At 42.9% G+C, this 26,232-nt stretch overlaps 1 long non-coding RNA gene across 1 annotated transcript; it reads right to left on the reverse strand.

The window, feature by feature from the left end:
• Nucleotides 1-3,361: 3,361 nt before the first annotated feature.
• On the reverse strand, nucleotides 3,362-10,954 carry LOC135568144 (uncharacterized). The gene is made up of 3 exons (XR_010462512.1): nucleotides 10,112-10,954; nucleotides 5,135-5,202; nucleotides 3,362-3,544 (listed from the first exon to the last, which is right to left on the reverse strand). It is a non-coding gene; the product is annotated as an uncharacterized LOC135568144 (long non-coding RNA).
• Between the last annotated feature and the right edge of the window lie 15,278 nt (nucleotides 10,955-26,232).

The following is a 26,232-nucleotide window of genomic DNA, read 5'->3' on the forward strand; positions in this document are numbered from 1 at the left end:
GAGGAGAACCGGACAGAGGTAGCCAGCATCCGTCAACGAGAGAGGGAGAAGCCTCACCGGGATTTAACAGGTGGAAGAAACAACCGGGGAGCTCCATCGGTCCACAAGAAATGCAGACAGCCGGTGATGATGTAGTGGTAGCTATGGTAACTAGGATGCTGCTGGTTGAGTAGCTAGCTAACTTACCGAGCTGTACCGACTAGCTAGGATAACTAGGATGCTGCTGGTAGAGTAGCTAGCTAGCTTACCGAGCTGTACCGACTAGCTAGGATAACTAGGATGCTGCTGGTTAGTTAGCAGGTCGTTTGTCTGTCCCTCGTCTCGATGATGAATCCGGTGAACCACAAATTGAAACAAGGATAGAGAGTGAAAAGGATCTGGCTACACTCATACTGTCCCTGACCGTAAAGAAAAAAGCAAATTGAACAGTAAACTTCGGTGTCTCAACACTGTAACAAACACCGTCGTTATTCCCCAAGATCACCTCAGTCCACTCTGCGCGTAACCGGACAATATCCTTGGCGCCACACCGAACGGGGACGCGGACAGTTCTGTACGGGGACGCGGACGGTTCTGTACGGGGACGCGGACGGTTCTGTTCGTGGACGCGCGCAGTGCAGCACAATCAACTAAACCCAGTCTTTACAGTGGGTTACATTAGTAATATAATTTTTTTATTATTATGTAAAACAAACATTTTAATTTTTTTTATAACAATATGTTGAGATCTGGGACCATATCCACAAAGTGTCTCAGAGTAGAAAATTGGTCGTATAAGTGCTGATGTAACGGATGTGAAACGGTGCGCGCTAAATGGCTTTTCAATCGGTGACGTCACTTGCTCTGAGACCTTGAAGTAGTGGTTCCCCTCTGCAAGGGCCGCGGCTTTTGTGGAGCGATGGGTAACAATGCTTCGAGGGTGACTGTTGTTGATGTGTGCAGAGGGTCCCTGGTTAGTGCCCGGGTATGGGCGAGGGGACGGTCTAAAGTTATACTGTTACACTGAGAATAAAGACATTTTACACTTATGGGTATAAGTGGGTGGGTAACTATGCATGAAGTCTCTAGTCCCACCTAGTCGGCAGATATTTAGGACACCTCGTGAGCTGTCCTAAGTAGTTAAGAGTTAACAGCAGCTGTCCTAAGTAGTTAAGAGTTAGCAGCAGGTGTCCTAAGTAGTTAAGAGTTAACAGCAGGTGTCCTAAGTAGTTAAGAGTTAACAGCAGCTGTCCTAAGTAGTTAAGAGTTAGCAGCAGGTGTCCTAAGTAGTTAAGGTAGTTAAGTGTTAACAGCAGCTGTCCTAAGTAGTTAAGAGTTAACAGCAGGTGTCTTGATAATACTATAGAATAATGCAGTGAGTCAGTGGTTCCTGCTCCACATGTAATTGCTTTGAGTAGTTAAAATAATGTTTTGATATTTGATATGATCAATACATTAATAATATAGACCTACATGCAACAGTATGTCTTGTGCTTTTGGCAATGATTTATGTATAATAATTGTAATAAGTCATACCATTTACCACAGCAATTTGACTTCATTTTGGCTGATTAACTCAGGTTTTGGTGCTGTGGCCAAAAGGTGGCTGATTCAAATCCCGGGCCGGGAAAAACCCACCAGAAGTGATCTGATGACTGGAAGGCTGCTTGATTCACATCCTCTAAACATTAACCTTCCGTTGATCAGAACTCTAGAGGTTCTTCTTCACTGAACCCAAATATATATATAATGTTTTAGTGGTTCCATATATTAAGGAAGTGATAGAAGCCTTTTTGGTTCTAGAAGGAACCTTCTTTTCTAAGAGTGTATAATAATAAACACGTTGTTCTTCTGATGAATTAATTATCTACATCATGTTATTTCAAGTTCTCCCTTTGGAGCGCAACATCATGTTGTTAAATAATAATCCTAAATTGGGGATGGATATAAATGGGGCATTTGAAGGCATCTAGGGTGTAATATGTGTTCAATGAATATGAACATTGAATGCAACGTTGTGGGCAACATTATTGGCAACATTATTGGCAAGGGACATGACACCTACTATGCCAAAGCTATTTAGAGTTGTAAAATGGAAGTGTTGATATAACGGTTATATTGTCTAAAAGATGCATTCCATTATATTAGTCAATAATTAAGAGAAGGCAAAGTGGTCGTGTGAAAAATCCTATCAAATGTCTGACATTGCAACGAGTACAGTCAGGGTGCCATGGAACCCCTGCAGTACCTCCACAGACCCCGGATTGAGAACCCCTGCAATACCTCCACAGACCCCGGATTGAGAACCCCTGCAGTACCTCCACAGACCCCGGTTTGAGAACCCCTGCAGTACCTCCACAGACCCCGGTTTGAGAACCCCTGCAGTACCTCCACAGACCCCAGATTGAGAACCCCTGCAGTACCACTGCCGACCCCGGATTGAGAACCCATGCAGTACCTCCCCAGACCCCGGATTGAGAACCCCTGCAGTACCTTCACAGACACCGGATTGAGAACCCCTGCAGTACCTCCACAGACCCCGGTTTGAGAACCCCTGCAGTACCTCCACAGACCCCGGATTGAGAACCCTGCAGTACCTCCACAGACCCCGGATTGAGAACCCCTGCAGTACCTCCACAGACCCCGGATTGAGAACCCCTGCAGTACCTCCCCAGACCCCGGATTGAGAACCCCTGCAGTTCCTCCACAGACCCCGGATTGAGAACCCCTACAGTACCTCCACAGACCCCGGATTGAGAACCCCTACAGAACCTCCACAGACCCCGGATTGAGAACCCCTGCAGTACCTCCACAGACCCCGGATTGAGAACCCCTGCAGTACCTCCACAGACCCCGGATTGAGAACCCCTGCAGTACCTCCACAGACCCCGAATTGAGAACCCCTGCAGTACCTCCCCAGACCCCGGATTGAGAACCCCTGCAGTACCTCCACAGACCCAGGATTGAGAACCCCTGCAGTACCTCCACAGACCCCGAATTGAGAACCCCTGCAGTACCTCCACAGACCCCGGATTGAGAACCCCTGCAGTACCTCCACAGACCCCGGATTGAGAACCCCTGCAGTACCTCCACAGACCCCAGATTGAGAACCCCTGCAGTACCTCCACAGACCCCGGATTGAGAACCCTGATTTAGCAGATGCTCTTATCCAGAGTGATTTACAGTAAGTGCTTTCATCTTAATTAAGATAGCTACGTGTATATATATATATATCCCCATCTAAAATCTATTAGTTAAAAATCTGAGAACAGTAATATTGAAGGTACCCATAAGCAACCATTTCTGATTAATAAACAAATGTGAACATTTTGGGAAAAAAACTCATAATAATGATATCAAAAAATTGACATCTCACCTCTTAGCTTTAGTGTCATGTTCCCCAGAGAGACTCATTTTAGAGGCAGGGCCACCCTCCTTTCTCTCCCCAGAGACACTCATTTTAGAGGCAGGGCCCCCCTCCTCTCTCTCCCCAGAGAGACTCATTTTAGAGGCAGGGCCCCCCTCCTCTCTCTCCCCAGAGAGACTCATTTTAGAGCACTGACCCCTAAACAGAGATCCAAAATGTTGGTTGTGGTTAACACAGTAATTATTTAATGTTAATTGTTATCATTTATTAATTTTCTCTTATAAAACATTTATTAACAGACACAGAAACAATCAGATGATTTAATGCATCACATGAAAACGAAGTTGTGACATTTCATCTCCATGGTAACTGTCTGTAATAATAATAAGTCACTGTTTGTTAAGGTAGTTATAGACAGTACAGCAACAATAATAATAATAATAAGTCACTGTTTGTTAAGGTAGTTATAGACAGTACAGCAACAATAATAATAATAATAATAATAATAATAAGTCACTGTTTGTTAAGGTAGTTATAGACAGTACAGCAACAATAATAATAATAATAATAAGTCACTGTTTGTTAAGGTAGTTCTAGACAGTACAGCAACACAAGGCCATGTCTAAAACTTATTTTTATTCATTAAAAGTGGCTATTTATTGTCTTTCAATCTGTTATTTTATAAATGTATCTGAGAATGTAGACAGAAGGGATAAAACGGACATGATTGATCTGAGGGGGAAATCATTGATCCATTCAGAAAGGTTTTATGCATCAAGTAAGATATTTTATATTATGTAGAGTAGACTAGGTTATAATGTATAGTAGTGGGTTGTTAGTGATATGTTATATTATGTAGAGTAGACTAGGTTATAATGTATAGTAGTGGGTTGTTAGTGATATGTAGATGTTATATTATGTAGAGTAGACTAGGTTATAATGTATAGTAGTGGGTTGTTAGTGATATGTAGATGTTATATTATGTAAAGTAGACTAGGTTATAATGTATTGTAGTGGTTTGTTAGTGATATGTAGATGTTATATTATGTAAAGTAGACTAGGTTATAATGTATTGTAGTGGTTTGTTAGTGATATGTAGATGTTATATTATGTAAAATAGACTAGGTTATAATGTATAATAGCAGTTTGTTAGTGATATGCAGATCAAGGTCTATAACACGGCTATAGCCTACATATCATAGATGACCAGCCTAAACCTGTTCAGGTCAGTTCACATAATGTTATAGTCCAACCAGTAGCAGGACAGAGAATGTACTGTATATAACCTACATATCATAGATGACCAGCCTAAACCTGTTCAGGTCAGTTCACATAATGTTATAGTCCAACCAGTAGCAGGACAGCGAATGTACTGTATATAACCTACATATCATAGATGACCAGCCTAAACCTGTTCAGGTCAGTTCACATAATGTTATAGTCCTACCAGTAGCAGGACAGAGAATGTACTGTATATAACCTACATATCATAGATGACCAACCTAAACCTGTTCAGATCAGTTCACAGAGACCATCAGGTTTGTCAGCATGATAAGTGATCATAACTCAAACCTACTCTGACTAATGAATGTCTGACATCGACTAACCTTATAATAGTGTGTAGAAAGCCAAGAACAACGAGAGTTTGCCCATCTTTCCTACGTCTCAACACATTTATCTGACTTCTAATGTACTGAGAAATATGTGTTACAGTTTCAACAGCCGTTTTATAACTGCGTAGGCTACAAACATACTTTCAATTTCATATGAGGAAATCACATAACTTACAGTCACTGGTGCAGACGCCTGTTTTCTTACAGATGAAGTAGCTTTCATAGGCAACTCATTCAACCAGCCTAAACAACAGTAAATACAAGATGCCAAATGGTCAAAGGAGAATACCTGAAAGACAGGTGTTTTGCTACAGATGTAGGATCTTAATTTGAGACAGTTTACTGAAGCAGAAAAATTATGTGGATTATAATTAACATTTTAAAGTGGAAAGTGGAAATGACAAACTTCAGAAGCCTTTTAAAACATCAAATACACTACAAGTTTTAGTTTTCCTGCAACAGGGTGATCAAATTCAGATCCTACATCTGTACAGAGATGATGTCTTTATCTGAAAAAGGAAGTTTGAGTTATTAGCAATGAAGTTGCAACTGTCAGCTGCTGTAAACCTAAGTGATTGGATGTTATAGACCCCAATCTGAACAGTTTCTTCCCCGTGGTTACAGCCTTTAGCTCTATGCTCAGTCTACCTAGTTCAATATAATGTTGTTCGTAAACTTTGTACAAACTCCACTGCCTGTATTCTGTCTCTTAATGTTTTCTATCACTAGCAGCACCATGTCACCATGTTAAATAATGTGTACAGATGTAGTATCTTTCCAACTCTGAGGACATGTCATTGTGATGTCATTTATTACATTCCAACCTGTTGATAAAGGCAACTAGAAGGCTGAACCCAGAAGACAACTCTAAATCAACACTTACTGATGTTATCCTAAAATCCTTTCACTCGTATTATTGTGTCTCTTTGTTCAACGAATGTCGGGCAGCCTGTGCTGTTAATATAGTTGAAAACAGCAGGCAGGGAGGTCAACACCCTACAGGCAGCCTGTGCTGTTAATATAGTTGAAAACAGCAGGCAGGGAGGTCAACACCCTACAGGCAGCCTGTGCTGTTAATATAGTTGAAAACAGCAGGCAGGGAGGTCAACACCCTACAGGCAGCCTGTGCTGTTAATATAGTTGAAAACAGCAGGCAGGGAGGTCAACACCCTACAGGCAGCCTGTGCTGTTAATATAGTTGAAAACAGCAGGCAGGGAGGTCAACACCCTACGGGCAGCATGTGCTGTTAATATAGTTGAAAACAGCAGGCAGGGAGGTCAACACCCTACAGGCAGCCTGTGCTGTTAATATAGTTGAAAACAGCAGGCAGGGAGGTCAACACCCTACGGGCAGCATGTGCTGTTAATATAGTTGAAAACAGCAGGCAGGGAGGTCAACACCCTACAGGCAGCCTGTGCTGTTAATATAGTTGAAAACAGCAGGCAGGGAGGTCAACACCCTACAGGCAGCCTGTGCTGTTAATATAGTTGAAAACAGCAGGCAGGGAGGTCAACACCCTACAGGCAGCCTGTGCTGTTAATATAGTTGAAAACAGCAGGCAGGGAGGTCAACACCCTACAGGCAGCCTGTGCTGTTAATATAGTTGAAAACAGCAGGCAGGGAGGTCAACACCCTACAGGCAGCCTGTGCTGTTAATATAGTTGAAAACAGCAGGCAGGGAGGTCAACACCCTACAGGCAGCCTGTGCTGTTAATATAGTTGAAAACAGCAGGCAGGGAGGTCAACACCCTACAGGCAGCCTGTGCTGTTAATATAGTTGAAAACAGCAGGCAGGGAGGTCAACACCCTACAGGCAGCCTGTGCTGTTAATATAGTTGAAAACAGCAGGCAGGGAGGTCAACACCCTACAGGCAGCCTGTGCTGTTAATATAGTTGAAAACAGCGGGCAGGGAGGTCAACACCCTACGTATTGCACCAATAGGGTTAACCCACATGGTGGGAATTGTTACCTGGCTCACACAAAAGCATGTCTCAGACACCACTTCTGACACCAATGTAGCAAACAGCGGGGCAGGGAAGTGAACCCAGGTTGCATGTGTTAAAGGTGAACAACCTACGCATCGCACCATTGGCATCAATTGGGTAACTTGGTTGGAATTGTGACATGGCTCATATAGTGAGGATCACTACACTATAGAGGAACTATGATACAATTACATTATCATATGAAATGTAGAGGGTCACTACACTATAGAGGAACTATGATACAATTACATTATCATATGAAATGTAGAGATCACTACACTATAGAGGAACTATGATAAACAATGATATACAATGTGTTCTGTATATTCTGATGGATGAGGTCTGAGCTGGAATGTGAAGCTAACTGAACCTGGCTATTTTTAGAAAACCAGTATATCTGGCTAGTATCATAGTTTACCCCTCAGGCTACGTTCAGGTTTCAGCATCAGGCAGGTATCAACATGCCGAGTCGTAGGCTACAACCTGGGTTGTATTCATTAGTTTACTCCACAGCCAACAGTTTTAAAATGTTGCTGTCACGCCCTGACCACAGAGAGCCCTTGGTTCTCTATGGTGTTGTAGATCAGGGCATGACTAGGGGGGTGTTCTAGTTTTCCTATTTCTATGTTGGTGTGCTTGGTATGGTTCCCAATTAGAGGCAGCTGATTATCGTTGTCTCTAATTGGGGATCAGCTTCAGTTCTCCATTGTTGTTTTGTGTCTGTGTGTGTTGCACCACGTCGTCACATTTTGTTGCTTGGTTATTGTTTTGTTAAGTAGTTTCACTTTAAATAAATATGTGGAACTCAACACACGCTGTGCCTTGGTCCGTCCATTACAACGACCGTGACAGTTGCATAAAACACAAACAGTTCACTGTAAACGCTGTACAATGTGACGTAAACAGTTCACTGTAAACGCTGTACAATGTGACCTAAACAGTTCACTGTAAACGCTGTACAATGTGACCTAAACAGTTCACTGTAAACGCTGTACAATGTGACCTAAACAGTTCACTGTAAACGCTGTACAATGTGACCTAAACAGTTCACTGTAAACGCTGTACAACGTGACCTAAACAGTTCACTGTAAACACTGCACAATGTGACCTAAACAGTTCACTGTAAACGCTGTACAATGTGACCTAAACAGTTCACTGTAAACGCTGTACAATGTGACCTAAACAGTTCACTGTAAACGCTGTACAATGTGACCTAAACAGTTCACTGTAAACGCTGTACAATGTGACCTAAACAGTTCACTGTAAACGCTGTACAACGTGACCTAAACAGTTCACTGTAAACGCTGTACAACGTGACCTAAACAGTTCACTGTAAACGCTGTACAATGTGACCTAAACAGTTCACTGTAAACGCTGTACAATGTGACCTAAACAGTTCACTGTAAACAATGTACAATGTGACCTAAACGGTTTCTGTTGCCAAACGTTTTGCTACGGTGGGAACTAATGAACACACACAACCTGTTTTGAGGAAGTGTAAGTTGTTGTTAGTCTCTCCACAATATTTATTTGTCTCTTTCACACAACAAACCTTCCTGATTGAAAAGCATTAACAGCATTAACAGAAAATGTTTGATTGTTGATTGTTGTGTTTTAAGTCTGTTTTGAGAAGACAAGTCTATAGACCTATGATACAGTAGGAGATCACCCTGGTCTATAGGCCTATGATACAGTAGGAGATCACCCTGGTCTATAGACCTATGATACAGTAGGAGATCACCCTGGTCTATAGACCTATGATACAGTAGGAGATCACCCTGGTCTATAGACCTATGATACAGTAGGAGATCACCCTGGTCTATAGACCTATGATACAGTAGGAGATCACCCTGGTCTATAGACCTATGATAGAGTAGGAGATCACCCTGGTCTATAGGCCTATGATACAGTAGGAGATCACCCTGGTCTATAGACCTATGATACAGTAGGATATCACCCTGGTCTACAGACCTATGATACAGTAGGAGATCACCCTGGTCTATAGACCTATGATACAGTAGGAGATCACCCTGGTCTATAGACCTATGATACAGTAGGATATCACCCTGGTCCATAGACCTATGATACAGTAGGAGATCACCCTGGTCTATAGACCTATGATACAGTAGGATATCACCCTGGTCCATAGACCTATGATACAGTAGGAGATCACCCTGGTCTATAGACCTATGATACAGTAGGAGATCACCCTGGTCTATAGACCTATGATACAGTAGGAGATCACCCTGGTCTATAGACCTATGATACAGTACACTCTTAGACTAAAGGGTTCCAAACAGGTCCTCTGTCTGTCCCCATAAGAGAACGCTTTTGGGTTCCACGTAGAATTCTCCTGGCTTCTATGTAGAACCCTCTGTGGAAAGGGTTCTTCATGGAACCCAAAAGGGTTCTACCTAGTACCAAAATAGTGTAGGATAGTGTAGGAGTGATCACCTTGGGGCACACAGATGGGCACAGAACAAATTCACCCCACGCATCTAATTTATATCAAAAACATTTTAAGGAGAGTAGGACTATTATAACACTGTCCACCAGAAATATTATCAAGTATATGAATACACATAACAATATCATCAACTATATGAACACACACAACAATATCATCAACTATATGAATACACATAACAATATCATCAACTATATGAATATAACAATATCATCAACTATATGAATATAACAATATCATCAACTATATGAATACCCATAACAATATCATCAACTATATGAATACACATAACAATATCATCAACTATATGAATACACACAACAATATCATCAACTATATGAATACACACAACAATATCATCAACTATATGAATACACATAACAATATCATCAACTATATGAATACACATAACAATATCATCAACTATATGAAAACACATAACAATATCATCAACTATATGAATATAACAATATCATCAACTATATGAATATAACAATATCATCAACTATATGAATACAACAATATCATCAACTATATGAATATAACAATATCATCAACTATATGAATATAACAATATCATCAACTATATGAATATAACAATATCATCAACTATATGAATACACATAACAATATCATCAACTATATGAATATAACAATATCATCAACTATATGAATACACACAACAATCGTTGTCTTACCTTTTATCTCTCAATAGAAACACAGTCTGGTTGATCATCAGGTCGTCAAAAGTGAGTTTCATTTGCTCTGCTCATTTACATATCAGGTTCTGCCTGTTCTCTCTCCCTCCCTCTCTCTTTATAGCTCTTACAATGTGTCTTGGCATACATTCTACAACTGTCTGGAACTCTATTCTTCTGTCTCTCTCCATCACTTTCTCTGTGTCGTCTGTTGCTGTCTCTGTGTCTTGTCTGGTGTTTCTCTCTATCACATCCTATTCTTCTGTTGCTGTCTCTGTGTCTTGTCTGGTGTCTCTCTCCATCATATCCTATTCCTCTGTTGCTGTCTCTGTGTCTTGTCTGGTGTCTCACTCCGTCATATCCTACTCTGTTGCTGTCTCTGTGTCTTGTCTGGTGTCTCTCTCCATCACATCCTATTCTTCTGTTGCTGTCTCTGTCTTGTCTGGTGTCTCTCTCCATCATTTCCTATTCTTCTGTTGCTGTCTCTGTGTCTTGTTTGGTGTCTCTCTCCATCATATCCTATTCTTCTGTTGTCTCTGTGTCCTGTCTGGTGTCTCACTCCGTCATATCCTACTCTGTTGCTGTCTCTGTGTCCTGTCTGGTGTCTCTCTCCATCATATCCTATTCCTCTGTTGCTGTCTCTGTGTCCTGTCTGGTGTCTCTCTCCATCATCAGAAAAAAGTATTTGGGCCTACTACAATACAACATGACAACACAACTACATAACACCATTAAATACAGTTGAGGGTTACTACAATACAACATGACAACACAACTACATAACACCATTAAATACAGTTGAGGGTTACTACAATACAACATGACAACACAACTACAACACAACTACATAACACCATTAAATACAGTTGAGGGTTACTACAATACAACATGACAACACAACTACATAACACCATTAAATACAGTTGAGGGTTACTGCAATACAACATGACAACACAACTACATAACACCATTAAATACAGTTGAGGGTTACTACAATACAACATGACAACACAACTACATAACACCATTAAATACAGTTGAGGGTTACTACAATACAACATGACAACACAACTACATAACACCATTAAATACAGTTGGAATGTAGTTAGAACTCAAACTGTTTCCATCAAACAGAAAAACAACAATAAATCTGGATCAACACATTTAGATTTCTATATGCTGCACTTTGCTGTTTCATTACCCAGACAGCTGTTTAAGGTCAGACCAAGGCAGAGTGTAGTATCAGTACTTAGGGATCATAGGTCATACCAAGGCAGAGTGTAGTATCAGTACTTAGGGGTCATAGGTCATACCAAGGCAGAGTGTAGTATCAGTACTTAGGGGTCATAGGTCATACCAAGGCAGAGTGTAGTATCAGTACTTAGGGGTCATAGGTCATACCAAGGCAGAGTGTAGTATCAGTACTTAGGGGTCATAGGTCATACCAAGGCAGAGTGTAGAATCAGTACTTAGGGGTCATAGGTCATACCAAGGCAGAGTGCAGTATCAGTACTTAGGGGTCATAGGTCAGATCAGTGCTCATTGCTGATATGCATGGACTAGAAAACCAACTTTAAGGCCATTTTTCTCAGATTCACTGTTTGTCTTTGTAGGTCAGTAGTTCAGGTGGCTGTTTGTCTTTGTAGGACAGTAGTTCAGGTGGCTGTTTGTCTTTGTAGGTCAGTAGTTCAGGTGGCTGTTTGTCTTTGTAGGTCAGTAGTTCAGGTGGCTGTTTGTCTTTGTAGGTCAGTAGTTCAGGTGGCTGTTTGTCTTTGTAGGACAGTAGTTCAGGTGGCTGTTTGTCTTTGTAGGTCAGTAGTTCAGGTGGCTGTTTGTCTTTGTAGGTCAGTAGTTCAGGTGGCTGTTTGTCTTTGTAGGTCAGTAGTTCAGGTGGCTGTTTGTCTTTGTAGGTCAGTAGTTCAGGTGGCTGTTTGTCTTTGTAGGATATTAGTTCAGGTTGCTGTTTGTGTAGATGCTGTTTGTCTTTGTAGGACAGTAGTTCAGGTGGCTTTTTGTGTAGATGCTGTTTGTCTTTGTAGGACAGTAGTTCAGGTGGCTGTTTGTCTTTGTAGGTCAGTAGTTCAGGTGGCTGTTTGTCTTTGTAGGACAGTAGTTCAGGTGGCTGTTTGTCTTTGTAGGTCAGTAGTTCAGGTGGCTGTTTGTCTTTGTAGGTCAGTAGTTCAGGTGGCTGTTTGTCTTTGTAGGACAGTAGTTCAGGTGGCTGTTTGTCTTTGTAGGACAGTAGTTCAGGTGGCTGTTTGTCTTTGTAGGACAGTAGTTCAGGTGGCTGTTTGTCTTTGTAGGACAGTAGTTCAGGTGGCTGATTGTGTAGATGCTGTTTGTCTCTGTACCACAGTAGTTCAGGTGGCTCTTTGTCTTTGTAGGACAGTAGTTCATGTGGCTGTTTGTCCTCGTAGGACAGTTGTTCAGGTGGCTGTTTGTCTTTGTAGGACAGTAGTTCAGGTGGCTGTTTGTCTTTGTAGGACAGTAGTTCAGGTGGCTGTTTGTGTAGATGCTGTTTGTATTTGCAGGACAGTAGTTCATGTGGCTGTTTGTCTCTGTAGGACAGTAGTTCAGGTGCCTGTTTTGTCTTTGTAGGACAGTAGTTCAGGTGGCTGTTTGTGTAGATGCTGTTTGTCTTTGTAGGACAGTAGTTCAGGTGGCTGTTTGTGTAGATGCTGTTTGTATTTGTAGGACAGTAGTTCAGGTGGCTGTTTGTGTAGATGCTGTTTGTCTCTGTAGGACAGTAGTTCAGGTGGCTGTTGGTATTTGTAGGACAGTAGTTCAGATGGCTGTTTGTGTAGATGCTGTTTGTCTTTGTAGGACAGTAGTTCAGGTGGCTGTTTGTCTTTGTAGGACAGTAGTTCAGGTGGCTGTTTGTCTTTGTAGGACAGTAGTTCAGGTGGCTGTTTGTGTAGATGCTGTTTGTATTTGCAGGACAGTAGTTCATGTGGCTGTTTGTCTCTGTAGGACAGTAGTTCAGGTGCCTGTTTTGTCTTTGTAGGACAGTAGTTCAGGTGGCTGTTTGTGTAGATGCTGTTTGTCTTTGTAGGACAGTAGTTCAGGTGGCTGTTTGTGTAGATGCTGTTTGTATTCGTAGGACAGTAGTTCAGGTGGCTGTTTGTGTAGATGCTGTTTGTCTCTGTAGGACAGTAGTTCAGGTGGCTGTTGGTATTTGTAGGACAGTAGTTCAGATGGCTGTTTGTGTAGATGCTGTTTGTCTTTGTAGGACAGTAGTTCAGGTGGCTGTTTGTCTTTGTAGGACAGTAGTTCAGGTGGCTGCCCTTGCACTTAGTCTGCCTCCTGCCCCCCCCATCGGCATGGTTACACCTTCCTGAAAACAATGACTCCATTCTTTGCTGAAACCTGTTCTGCCAGTTCATGTCCTTCAAGACTAGAATGTTCCAATGTGGTTAGCCAAAGAGATGACAAGATAGTTCACACATGCATCTTTCAGGGTAACTGTCAAACAGACGTGTCACATTTCTGGTTGGTCCATAACTTGTTTCCTGCTTGTAGCAGGCCGTGTTAACAGGAATCCTCTTCTCTAACTAGAAGTCATGTGATTTCATGAGGATGTTGTTCTGCAGTGAGAGTGTAATGCAAGTCAAGGTGTCCTGGGATGAATGTCAACTAGATTCATAAACATCATTGTTAAATTTACTGTTGTAATAAAACAAATCTATGCTGTCATTTTCTTTATGTTGGTTCGCTTTTAAAGTGTTTGATTGTCACAGACATCAGATTGGTTCAGTGAAATGTGTTGTTTTACAGGGTCAGTCATAGTAGTATGATAGGTGTTGTTGTACAGGGTCATAGTAGTATGATAGGTGTTGTTTTACAGGGTCATAGTAGTATGATAGGTGTTGTTTTACAGGGTCAGTCATAGTAGTATGATAGGTGTTGTTTTACAGGGTCAGTCATAGTAGTATGATAGGTGTTGTTTTACAGGGTCAGTCATAGTAGTATGATAGGTGTTGTTTTACAGGGTCAGTCATAGTAGTATGATAGGTGTTGTTTTACAGGGTCTATCTGACCATACCAGTTACTGACCCACCACTCTAACCACTAGTCTACCTGACCATACCAGTTACAGACCCACCACTCTAACCACTAGTCTATCTGACAATACCAGTTACTGACCCATCACTATAACCACTAGTCTATCTGACCACCACAACTCTAACCACTAGTCTATCTGACCATACCAGTTACTGACCCACCACTCTAACCACTAGTCTATCTGACCATACCAGTTACTGACCCACCACTCTAACCACTAGTCTATCTGATCATACCAGTTACTGACCCACCACTCTAACCACTAGTCTACCTGACCATACCAGTTACTGACCCACTACTCTAACCACTAGTCTATCTGACCATACCAGTTATTGACCCAACACTCTAACCACTAGTCTATCTGACCATACCAGTTACTGACCTAACACTCTAACCACTAGTCTATCTGACCATACCAGTTATTGACCCAACACTCAAAACACTAGTCTATCTGACCATACCACTGACCATGTATACACCTCCTAGTGGTGGGGTCGTTAGGGGTGTTTATCAGACCATGTGGACACCTCCTAGTGGTCTGGTTGTTAGGAGTGTTTATCAGACCATGTGGACACCTCCTAGTGGTCTGGTCGTTAGGAGTGTTTATCAGACCATGTGGACACCTCCTAGTGGTCTGGTTGTTAGGAGTGTTTATCAGACCATGTGGACATCTCCTAGTGGTGTGGTTGTTAGGAGTGTTTATCAGACCATGTGGACACCTCCTAGTGGTGGGGTTGTTAGGAGTGTTTATCAGACCATGTGGACACCTCCTAGTGGTGGGGTTGTTAGGAGTGTTTATCAGACCATGTGGACACCTCCTAGTGGTGGGGTTGTTAGGAGTGTTTCTCAGACCATGTGGACACCTCCTAGTGGTGGGGCTGTTAGGAGTGTTTATCAGACCATGTGGACACCTAGTGGTGGGGTTGTTAGTAGTGTTTATCAGTCCATGTGGACACCTCCTAGTGGTGGGGTTGTTAGGGGTGTTTATCAGACCATGTGGACACCTCCTAGTGGTGGGGTTGTTAGGAGTGTTTATCAGACCATGTGGACACCTCCTAGTGGTGGGGTTGTTAGGAGTGTTAATCAGACCATGTGGACACCTCCTAGTGGTGGGGTTGTTAGGGGTGTTTATCAGACCATGTGGACACCTCCTAGTGGTGGGGTTGTTAGGAGTGTTTATCAGACCATGTGGACACCTCCTAGTGGTGGGGTTGTTAGGAGTGTTAATCAGACCATGTGGACACCTCCTAGTGGTGGGGTTGTTAGGGGTGTTTATCAGACCATGTGGACACCTCCTAGTGGTGGGGTTGTTAGGAGTGTTTATCAAACCATGTGGACACCTCCTAGTGGTGGGGTTGTTAGGAGTGTTTATCAGATCATGTGGACACCTCCTAGTGGTGGGGTTGTTAGTAGTGTTTATCAGACCATGTGGACACCTCCTAGTGGTGGGGTTGTTAGGAGTGTTTATCAGACCATGTGGACACCTCCTAGTGGTGGGGTTGTTAGGAGTGTTAATCAGACCATGTGGACACCTCCTAGTGGTGGGGTTGTTAGGGGTGTTTATCAGACCATGTGGACACCTCCTAGTGGTGGGGTTGTTAGGAGTGTTTATCAGACCATGTGGACACCTCCTAGTGGTGGGGTTGTTAGGAGTGTTAATCAGACCATGTGGACACCTCCTAGTGGTGGGGTTGTTAGGGGTGTTTATCAGACCATGTGGACACCTCCTAGTGGTGGGGTTGTTAGGAGTGTTTATCAAACCATGTGGACACCTCCTAGTGGTGGGGTTGTTAGGAGTGTTTATCAGATCATGTGGACACCTCCTAGTGGTGGGGTTGTTAGTAGTGTTTATCAGACCATGTGGACACCTCCTAGTGGTGGGGTTGTTAGGAGTGTTTATCAGACCATGTGGACACCTCCTAGTGGTGGGGTTGTTAGTAGTGTTTATCAGACCATGTGGACACCTCCTAGTGGTGGGGTTGTTAGGAGTGTTTATCAGACCATGTGGACACCTCTTAGAACTACCCCTCCTGATGAATTGTCATCAACTTACACTAATTAGCGAAACGCAACGGACAAAAAAATCTTACTAGAAAATATTCATATTCATGAAATCACAAGTGAAATATATTGAAACACAGCTTAGCCTTTTGTTAATCACCCTGTCATCTCAGATTTTGAAATGATGCTTTACAGCCAAAGCAAGACAAGCATTTGTGTAAGTTTATTGATAGCCTAGCATAGCATTATGCAAAGCTCATGTTGGTCACGAAAATCAGAAAAGCAATCAAATTAACCAGAAGGTATTTAAAAGGTAATAACCAGACTTTTTTCCAACAGATATTATTGGCAAATGTATTCCAGTAAGTTGTGACATAAGGAATGGATACAATCTCCCTTTGAAATAAAGCAGGTATAGATCTGTTGTTCTGAGGGAGCAAGGAGAGAAACAGTTTCCCTATTGGAGAGTCAACTGGATTAAGCGAAGGTAGGTCAAGAAGGTGAGGTCTGGCTGCACCTCTAAAAAACATGAGTTCCAGATGGAATAGCATCAGAGACTATGGAGAACTCTCTAGGAGGGTAGGTCATCAAGGTGAGGTCTGGCTGCACCTCTAAAAAACATGAGTTCCAGATGGAACAGCATCAGAGACTATGGAGAACTCTCTAGGAGGGCAGGTCAACAAGGTGAGGTCTGGCTGCACCTCTAAATAACATGAGAGTTCCAGATGGAATAGTATCAGAGACTATGGAGAACTCTCTAGGAGGGCAGGTCAACAAGGTGAGGTCTGGCTGCACCTCTAAATAACATGAGAGTTCCAGATGGAATAGCATCAGAGACTACGGAGAACTCTCTAGGAGGGCAGGTCAACAAGGTGAGGTCTGGCTGCACCTCTAAATAACATGAGAGTTCCAGATGGAATAGTATCAGAGACTATGGAGAACTCTCTAGGAGGGCAGGTCAACAAGGTGAGGTCTGGCTGCACCTCTAAATAACATGAGAGTTCCAGATGGAATAGTATCAGAGACTATGGAGAACTCTCTAGGAGGGCAGGTCAACAAGGTGAGGTCTGGCTGCACCTCTAAATAACATGAGAGTTCCAGATGGAATAGCATCAGAGACTATGGAGAACTCTCTAGGAGGGCAGGTCACCTCTAAATAACACGAGTTCCAGATGGAATAGCATCAGAGACTATGGAGAACTCTCTAGGTGTTACAGGGATATTGTAACGAGATAAAAATGCCCCATAATTGAGTAACAATCCTTCTGCATTAAAAAGTTGACTTACCAGCAGGATATGATTATTAAACCAGTTCCTCAAAAATGAAGACTTGCTTCTATACAAAATATCCTTATTGTTCCAAATGAAATACCTATGCGGGATTTAAAAAATATATATTAACGAGCACGCTAAGAATACTGTTGTAGGAATCTTATCGGTGTTATAGTTACAAAGTAACACAAAATTGATGTCACCAAAACGGGAGAAGATATAATGAGGGATGAAATTCCAAATTGAAGTTGGATTCTTTAAGAAATGTTTTTCCCAATGTATCTTTAAAGTATTATTAGTATTATTTATAGTAAAATCAACTAAATGTTCATAACGACAGATGTCCTTATATAATGTGTACGATTTTCCCAGATGAAGTTGAAAAGCATCTGGTCAACCTCTTTCCCTATTTTGTGGTCAAGATGTAGTGACTGGGCTGCAAACAGCTTCTGTATGACTGAAGCCTTTAGTGATTTAGTCTGATGCTTTAATATATAACATTCTGCATCCGAATTCATATCTAACGGGCATTTTTCATTAGTGCAAATCTGTTCTGTGAGAATATCTAATAATAATAATAATAACTGTGTAAATCAGGATGCATTATGAAAGGACAATAAGAGACGGTGGTAATATGTTTCCTTTTAGAGACTATAATACATGACAATCAGGTCATTTTAGTTTCTCTTAGAATCACAACCTCAGTGGAACAACAGTTTGTCATTTCCCACAGGTACAGTTCTCCTGAACAATCAAGTGCAGGACAGAGGAATATCAATTCTTACCTTGTTCTAAATTCAATCACCTTCTTCATCCTCATCATTCAGTTCATTGAAATACAGTTTTGAAGTTGTGGCACAATTATCAGTTTCTGTTTGGTTTATGCAGCCCATTCATTCACTGTCAGCTACATCAGCCCATTCATTCACTGTCAGCTACATCAGTCCATTCATTCACTGTCAGCTACATCAGCCCATTCATTCACTGTCAGCTACATCAGTCCATTCATTCACTGTCAGCTACATCAGCCCATTCATTCACTGTCATCTACATCAGCCCATTCATTCACTGTCAGCTACATCAGCCCATTCATTCACTGTCAGCTACATCAATCAGCCCATTCATTCACTGTCAGCTCCATCAGTCCATTCATTCACTGTCAGCTCCATCAGTCCATTCATTCACTGTCAGCTCCATCAGTCCATTCATTCACTGTCAGCTACATCAGCCCATTCATTCACTGTCAGCTACATCAGCCCATTCATTCACTGTCAGCTACATCAGTCCATTCATTCACTGTCAGCTACATCAGCCCATTCATTCACTGTCAGCTACATCAGCCCATTCATTCACTGTCAGCTACATCAGCCCATTCATTCACTGTCAGCTACATCAGCCCATTCATTCACTGTCAGCTACATCAGCCCATTCATTCACTGTCAGCTACATCAGCCCATTCATTCACTGTCAGCTACATCAGCCCATTCATTCACTGTCAGCTACATCAGCCCATTCACTGTCAGCTACATCAGCCCATTCATTCACTGTCAGCTACATCAGCCCATTCATTCACTGTCAGCTACATCAGCCCATTCATTCACTGTCAGCTACATCAGCCCATTCATTCACTGTCAGCTACATCAGCCCATTCATTCACTGTCAGCTACATCAGCCCATTCATTCACTGTCAGCTACATCAGCCCATTCATTCACTGTCAGCTACATCAGCCCATTCATTCACTGTCAGCTACATCAGCCCATTCATTCACTGTCAGCTACATCAGCCCATTCATTCACTGTCAGCTACATCAGCCCATTCATTCACTGTCAGCTACATTAGCCCATTCATTCACTGTCAGCTACATCAGCCCATTCATTCACTGTCAACTACATCAGCCCATTCATTCACTGTCAACTACATCAGCCCATTCATTCACTGTCAGCTACATCAGCCCATTCATTCACTGTCAGCTACATCAGCCCATTCATTCACTGTCAGCTACATTAGACAAATTAGTGCCTTGGAACCCAAGAGCATAGTCAGTGCTCTACCTCCCCTTGTGGTGGTGTGGAGCAATGCAATAAGCAGTCAAGCAGGGTAATGTACTAAACCACAAATTACCTCTAAATCCTGCAGCATAATCTCAAAACTTAATTCAGGAACTACGTAGATCTGGAAGTAGATCTGGAAGTAGATCTGGAAGTAGATCTGTAAATAACTTCATCTTTAGAAAGCAACACTCAACCTTTCAAGGATAAATCCCTCTGTAACCATTGGTTCAAGTTCTTTTAGTTTTCTTCAATAATAAGTACACAGATTGAATGAGCATATTTTCTGTTGATCCTTAGATATGGTAATCCCAAGGTATGTTACATTTTCCTTAAGTGGAATATTGCAGATAGAGGGCATCACACAGTCTGTAACATATGTCTATCACACAGTCTGTAACAAATGTCTATCACACAGTCTGTAACATATGTCTATCACACAGTCTGTAACATATGTCTATCACACAGTCTGTAACATATGTATGTTCCTCATGAAGACAGATTGGGTCTCCTCTATAATCTATCACACAGTCTGTAACATATGTCTGTTCCTCATGAAGACAGATTGGGTCTCCTCTATAATTGAGTCCAATATTGCTTTCATTCTTTTTGCAAATATAGAGGCTGATATTTGTAGTCATTGAGCAGACAGACTGGACACCAATTATCGAGGAGAAACAAGTCTTTCTTGGGCTTATGGATGAATGTAATCAGAGCTTGATTCAAACTGGGAGGGAGAGCATTATTTACAATGTAATCAGACCTGGAGTCAGACTGGGAGGGAGAGCATTATTTACAATGTAATCAGACCTGGAGTCAGACTGGGAGGGAGAGCATTATTTACAATGTAATCAGACCTGGTGTCAAACTGGGAGGGAGAGCATTATTTACAATGTAATCAGACCTGGTGTCAAACTGGGAGGGAGAGCATTATTTACAATGTAATCAGACCTGGAGTCAGACTGGGAGGGAGAACATTATTTACAATGTAAACAGACCTGGAGTCAGACTGGGAGGGAGAGCATTATTTACAATGTAATCAGACCTGGAGTCAAACTGGGAGGGAGAAAATTATTTACAATGTAATCAGACCTGGAGTCAGACTGGGAGGGAGAGCATTATTTTCAATGTAATCAGACCTGGAGTCAGACTGGGAGGGAGAGCATTATTTACAATGCTTTCAGAAAAGACCAACAGAAAAGGGACTAACTGTTGAGAAACAGTTGTGTAAAACTCAGCATATACACCATCAGTCCCAGGAGACTTTTTATTTTTAAATTGTTCAATTGAATAAATTATGTGTTGAACTATAACAGGGTTTCATCACACTGTTCCCTGTCAGCCTCACCAACTGATTTCACATCCCCCAGACAATCAAAACAAAGAGTTGAGGACACCTCACAATACTGTAGAAGATGAGGACACCTCACAATACTGTAGAGGACACCTCACAATACTGTAGAGGACACCTCACAATACTGTAGAAGATGAGGACACCTCACAATACTGTAGAGGACACCTCACAATACTGTAGAGGACACCTCACAATACTGTAGAGGACACCTCACAATACTGTAGAGGACACCTCACAATACTGTAGAAGATGAGGACACCTCACAATACTGTAGAAGATGAGGACACCTCACAATACTGTAGAAGATGAGGACACCTCACAATACTGTACACCTCATACTGTAGAAGATGAGGACACCTCACAATACTGTAGAAGATGAGGACACCTCACGATACTGTAGAAGATGAGGACACCTCACGATACTGTAGACGATGAGGACACCTCACAATACTGTAGAAGATGAGGACACCTCACAATACTGTAGAAGATGCAACTAAAGATGGAGATTAATGTGGGGTCATCTGTGATGAGACCAGTCATATTTAATTCATGATTAATTTAGTTCATCCTCCTCCATTTCTACCTACATCTGACTAAGGTTCTGTCTGCTTTCAGTTTATACATATCATCCAACTGGTGTTGTAGATCAAACAGAACAGATGTATCCTCCTCTGAAAGACTTTCAACAGGCTTTTGAACAAGACAGGTGATCTTTGTAATGACACTTTCTTCTTCAGTTCTCCTGGTCTTGGCAACAATACTCTCATGTTTTCTTGCATATTTTCCAACCTTAAAAAGCTCCCAGTTATTACTGTATGAATTGTAATTCATAGCGTTGTTCCTGAAGTGTGTAATTACATTGTTTATCTCCATCTGGACCAACTCATGTTTTAATATAGAGCTATTAAGCTTCCAATAGGATGCTCTGCCAGGGCCATTATCAGAGATAAACAGTGTAATGTCAGTATAAACAGCTCTATGATCAGTAAGGGCCATTATCAGAGATACACAGTGTAATGTCAATATAAACAGCTCTATGGTCAGAAAGGGCCATTATCAGAGATAAACAGTGTAATGTCAATATAAACAGCTCTATGATCAGTAAGGGCCATTATCAGAGATAAACAGTGTAATGTCAATATAAACAGCTCTATGATCAGTAAGGGCCATTATCAGAGATAAACAGTGTAATGTCAGTATAAACAGCTCTATGGTCAGTAAGGGCCATTATCAGAGATACACAGTGTAATGTCAGTATAAACAGCTCTATGGTCAGTAAGGGCTATTATCAGAGATCAACAGTGTAATGTCAATATAATCAGCTCTATGATCAGTAAGGGCCATTATCAGAGATAAACAGTGTAATGTCAGTATAAACAGCTCTATGATCAGTAAGGGCCATTATCAGAGATAAACAGTGTAATGTCAATATACACAGCTCTATGGTCAGAAAGGGGAGTGACCAGGATGTTAACAGAAATAGCCTGTTAATCAAAACATTTCGACACCAACCAAAGATCTGTGGTGATTGTCTGGAGTGGGTCTTATTACTCCAAGTGAAAGACTCGTCATTAGGAAACTTTACTCTCCAAATATCTAGAATAAGAGCGCTAAGAACCTTGGCGTGATCCTGGACAACACCCTGTCGTTCTCAACTAACATCAAGGCGGTGGCCCGTTCCTGTAGGTTCATGCTCTACAACATCCGCAGAGTACGACCCTGCCTCACACAGGAAGCGGCGCAGATCCTAATCCAGGCACTTGTCATCTCCCGTCTGGATTACTGCAACTCGCTGTTGGCTGGGCTCCCTGCCTGTGCCATTAAACCCCTACAACTCATCCAGAACGCCGCAGCCCGTCTGGTGTTCAACCTTCCCAAGTTCTCTCTCGTCACCCCGCTCCTCCGCTCTCTCCACTGGCTTCCAGTTGAAGCTCGCATCCGCTACAAGACCATGGTGCTTGCCTACGGAGCTGTGAGGGGAACGGCACCTCAGTACCTCCAGGCTCTGATCAGGCCCTACACCCAAACAAGGGCACTGCGTTCATCCACCTCTGGCCTGCTCGCCTCCCTACCACTGAGGAAGTACAGTTCCCGCTCAGCCCAGTCAAAACTGTTCGCTGCTCTGGCCCCCCAATGGTGGAACAAACTCCCTCACGACGCCAGGACAGCGGAGTCAATCACCACCTTCCGGAGACACCTGAAACCCCACCTCTTTAAGGAATACCTAGGATAGGATAAAGTAATCCTTCTCACCCCCCTTTAAAAGATTTAGATGCACTATTGTAAAGTGGCTGTTCCACTGGATGTCATAAGGTGAATGCACCAATTTGTAAGTCGCTCTGGATAAGAGCGTCTGCTAAATGACTTAAATGTAAAATGTAATATCAAACCTTTCCATCAACTGCCTCAAACTAATATTCATATAAATGAACTGTCCTGGAAGCCAAACTAATATTCATAGAAATGAACTGTCCTGGAGGCCAAATTAATATTCATAGAAATGAACTGTCCTGGAGGCCAAACTAATATTCATAGAAATGAACTGTCCTGGAGGCCAAACTAATATTCATAGAAATGAACTGTCCTGGAGGCCACACTAATATTCATAGAAATGAACTGTCCTGGAGGCCAAACTAATATTCATAGAAATGAACTGTCCTGGAGGCCATCTGTCAATTAAATTATTCTGAGAAATATTAAAATCCCCACCTAGAATCCCCAGTAAAGCATTAGGGAACTTGGTTAGCCTACTATAAGTAAAGCATTAGGGAACTTGGTTAGCCTACTATAAGTAAAGCATTAGGGAACTTGGTTAGCCTACTATAAGTAAAGCATTAGGGAACTTGGTTAGCCTACTATAAGTAAAGCATTAGGGAACTTGGTTAGCCTACTATAAGTAAAGCATTAGGGAACTTGGTTAGCCTACTATAAGTAAAGCATTAGGGAACTTGGTTAGCCTACTATAAGTAAAGCATTAGGGAACTTGGTTAGCCTACTATAAGTAAAGCATTAGGGAACTTGGTTAGCCTACTATAAGTAAAGCATTAGGGAACTTGGTTAGCAGACCTGCAGACCTGGCATCCTTTCACTCCCTCCTCTCTACATTTTCCTCCTCTGTCTCTGCTGCTAAAGCCACTTTCTACCACTCTAAATTCCAAGCATCTGCCTCTAACCCTAGGAAGCTCTTTGCCACCTTCTCTCCCTCTTGAATCCTCCTCCCCCTCCCCCCTCCTCCTCTCTGCAGATGACTTCGTCAACCATTTTGAAAAGAAGGTCGACGACATCCGATCCTCGTTTGCTAAGTCAAACGACACCGCTGGTTCTGCTCACACTGCCCTACCCTGTGCTCTGACCTCTTTCTCCCTCTCTCCCAGATGACATCTCGCCTTGTGACGGCCGGCCGCCCAACAACCTGCCCGCTTGACCTATCCCCTCCTCTCTTCTCCAGACCATCTCCGGTGACCTTCTCCCTTACCTCACCTCGCTCATCAACTCATCCCTGACCGCTGGCTACGTCCCTCCCGTCTTCAAGAGAGCGAGAGTTGCACCCCTTCTGAAAAAACCTACACCTCGATCCCTCCGATGTCAACAACTACAGACCAGTATCCCTTCTTTCTTTTCTCTCCAAAACTCTTGAACGTGCCGTCCTTGGCCAGCTCTCCCGCTATCTCTCTCAGAATGACCTTCTTGATCCAAATCAGTCAGGTTTCAAGACTAGTCATTCAACTGAGACTGCTCTTCTCTGTATCACGGAGGCGCTCCGCACTGCTAAAGCTAACTCTCTCTCCCTCTGCTCTCATCCTTCTAGACCTATCGGCTGCCTTCGATACTGTGAACCATCAGATCCTCCTCTCCACCCTCTCCGAGTTGGGCATCTCCGGCGCGGCCCACGCTTGGATTGCGTCCTACCTGACAGGTCGCTCCTACCAGGTGGCGTGGCGAGAACCGTCTCCTCACCACGTGCTCTCACCACTGGTGTCCCCCAGGGCTCTGTTCTAGGCCCTCTCCTATTCTCGCTATACACCAAGTCACTTGGCTCTGTCATAACCTCACATGGTCTCTCCTATCATTGCTATGCAGACGACACACAATTAATCTTCTCCTTTCCCCCTTCTGACGACCAGGTGGCGAATCGCATCTCTGCATGTCTGGCAGACATATCAGTGTGGATGACGGATCATCACCTCAAGCTGAACCTCGGCAAGACGGAGCTGCTCTTCCTCCCGGGAAGGACTGCCCGCTCCATGATCTCGCCATCACGGTTGACAACTCCATTGTGTCCTCGTCCCAGAGCGCTAAGAACCTTGGCGTGATCCTGGACAACACCCTGTCGTTCTCAAATAACATCAAGGCGGTGGCCCGTTCCTGTAGGTTCATGCTCTACAACATCCGCAGAGTACGACCCTGCCTCACACAGGAAGCGGCGCAGGTCCTAATCCAGGCACTTGTCATCTCCCGTCTGGATTACTGCAACTCGCTGTTGGCTGGGCTCCTGCCTGTGCCATTAAACCCCTACAACTCATCCAGAACGCCGCAGCCCGTCTGGTGTTCAACCTTCCCAAGTTCTCTCACGTCACCCCGCTCCTCCGCTCTCTCCACTGGCTTCCAGTTGAAGTCGCATCCGCTACAAGACCATGGTGCTTGCCTACGGAGCTGTGAGGGGAACGGCACCTCACTACCTCCAGGCTCTGATCAGGCCCTACACCCAAACAAGGGCACTGCGTTCATCCACCTCTGGCCTGCTCGCCTCCTACCACTGAGGAAGTACAGTTCCCGCTCAACCCAGTCAAAACTGTTCGCTGCTCTGCCCCCAATGGTGGAACAAACTCCCTCACGACGCCAGGACAGCGGAGTCAATCACCACCTTCCGGAGACACCTGAAACCCCACCTCTTTAAGGAATACCTAGGATAGGATAAAGTAATCCTTCTCCCCTCCCCCCTTAAAAGACCTAGATGCACTATTGTAAAGTGGCTGTTCCACTGGATGTCATAAGGTGAAAGCACCAATTTGTAAGTCGCTCTGGATAAGAGCGTCTGCTAAATGACTTAAATGTAATGTAATGTAAATGTAATGTAAATGGTTAGCCTACTATAAGTAAAGCATTAGGGAACTTTGTTAGCCTACTATAAGTAAAGCTTTAGGGAACTTGGTTAGCCTACTATAAGTAAAGCATTAGGGAACTTGGTTAGCCTACTATAAGTAAAGCATTAGGGATCTTGGTTAGCCTACTATAAGTAAAGCATTAGGGAACTTGGTTAGCCTACTATAAGTAAAGCATTAGGGAACTTGGTTAGCCTACTATAAGTAAAGCATTAGGGAACTTGGTCAGCCTACTATAAGTAAAGCATTAGGGAACTTGGTTAGCCTACTATAAGTAAAGC

Source organism: Oncorhynchus nerka, unplaced genomic scaffold, assembly GCF_034236695.1.
Source record: "Oncorhynchus nerka isolate Pitt River unplaced genomic scaffold, Oner_Uvic_2.0 unplaced_scaffold_1685, whole genome shotgun sequence".
Classification (NCBI taxonomy): domain Eukaryota; kingdom Metazoa; phylum Chordata; class Actinopteri; order Salmoniformes; family Salmonidae; genus Oncorhynchus; species Oncorhynchus nerka.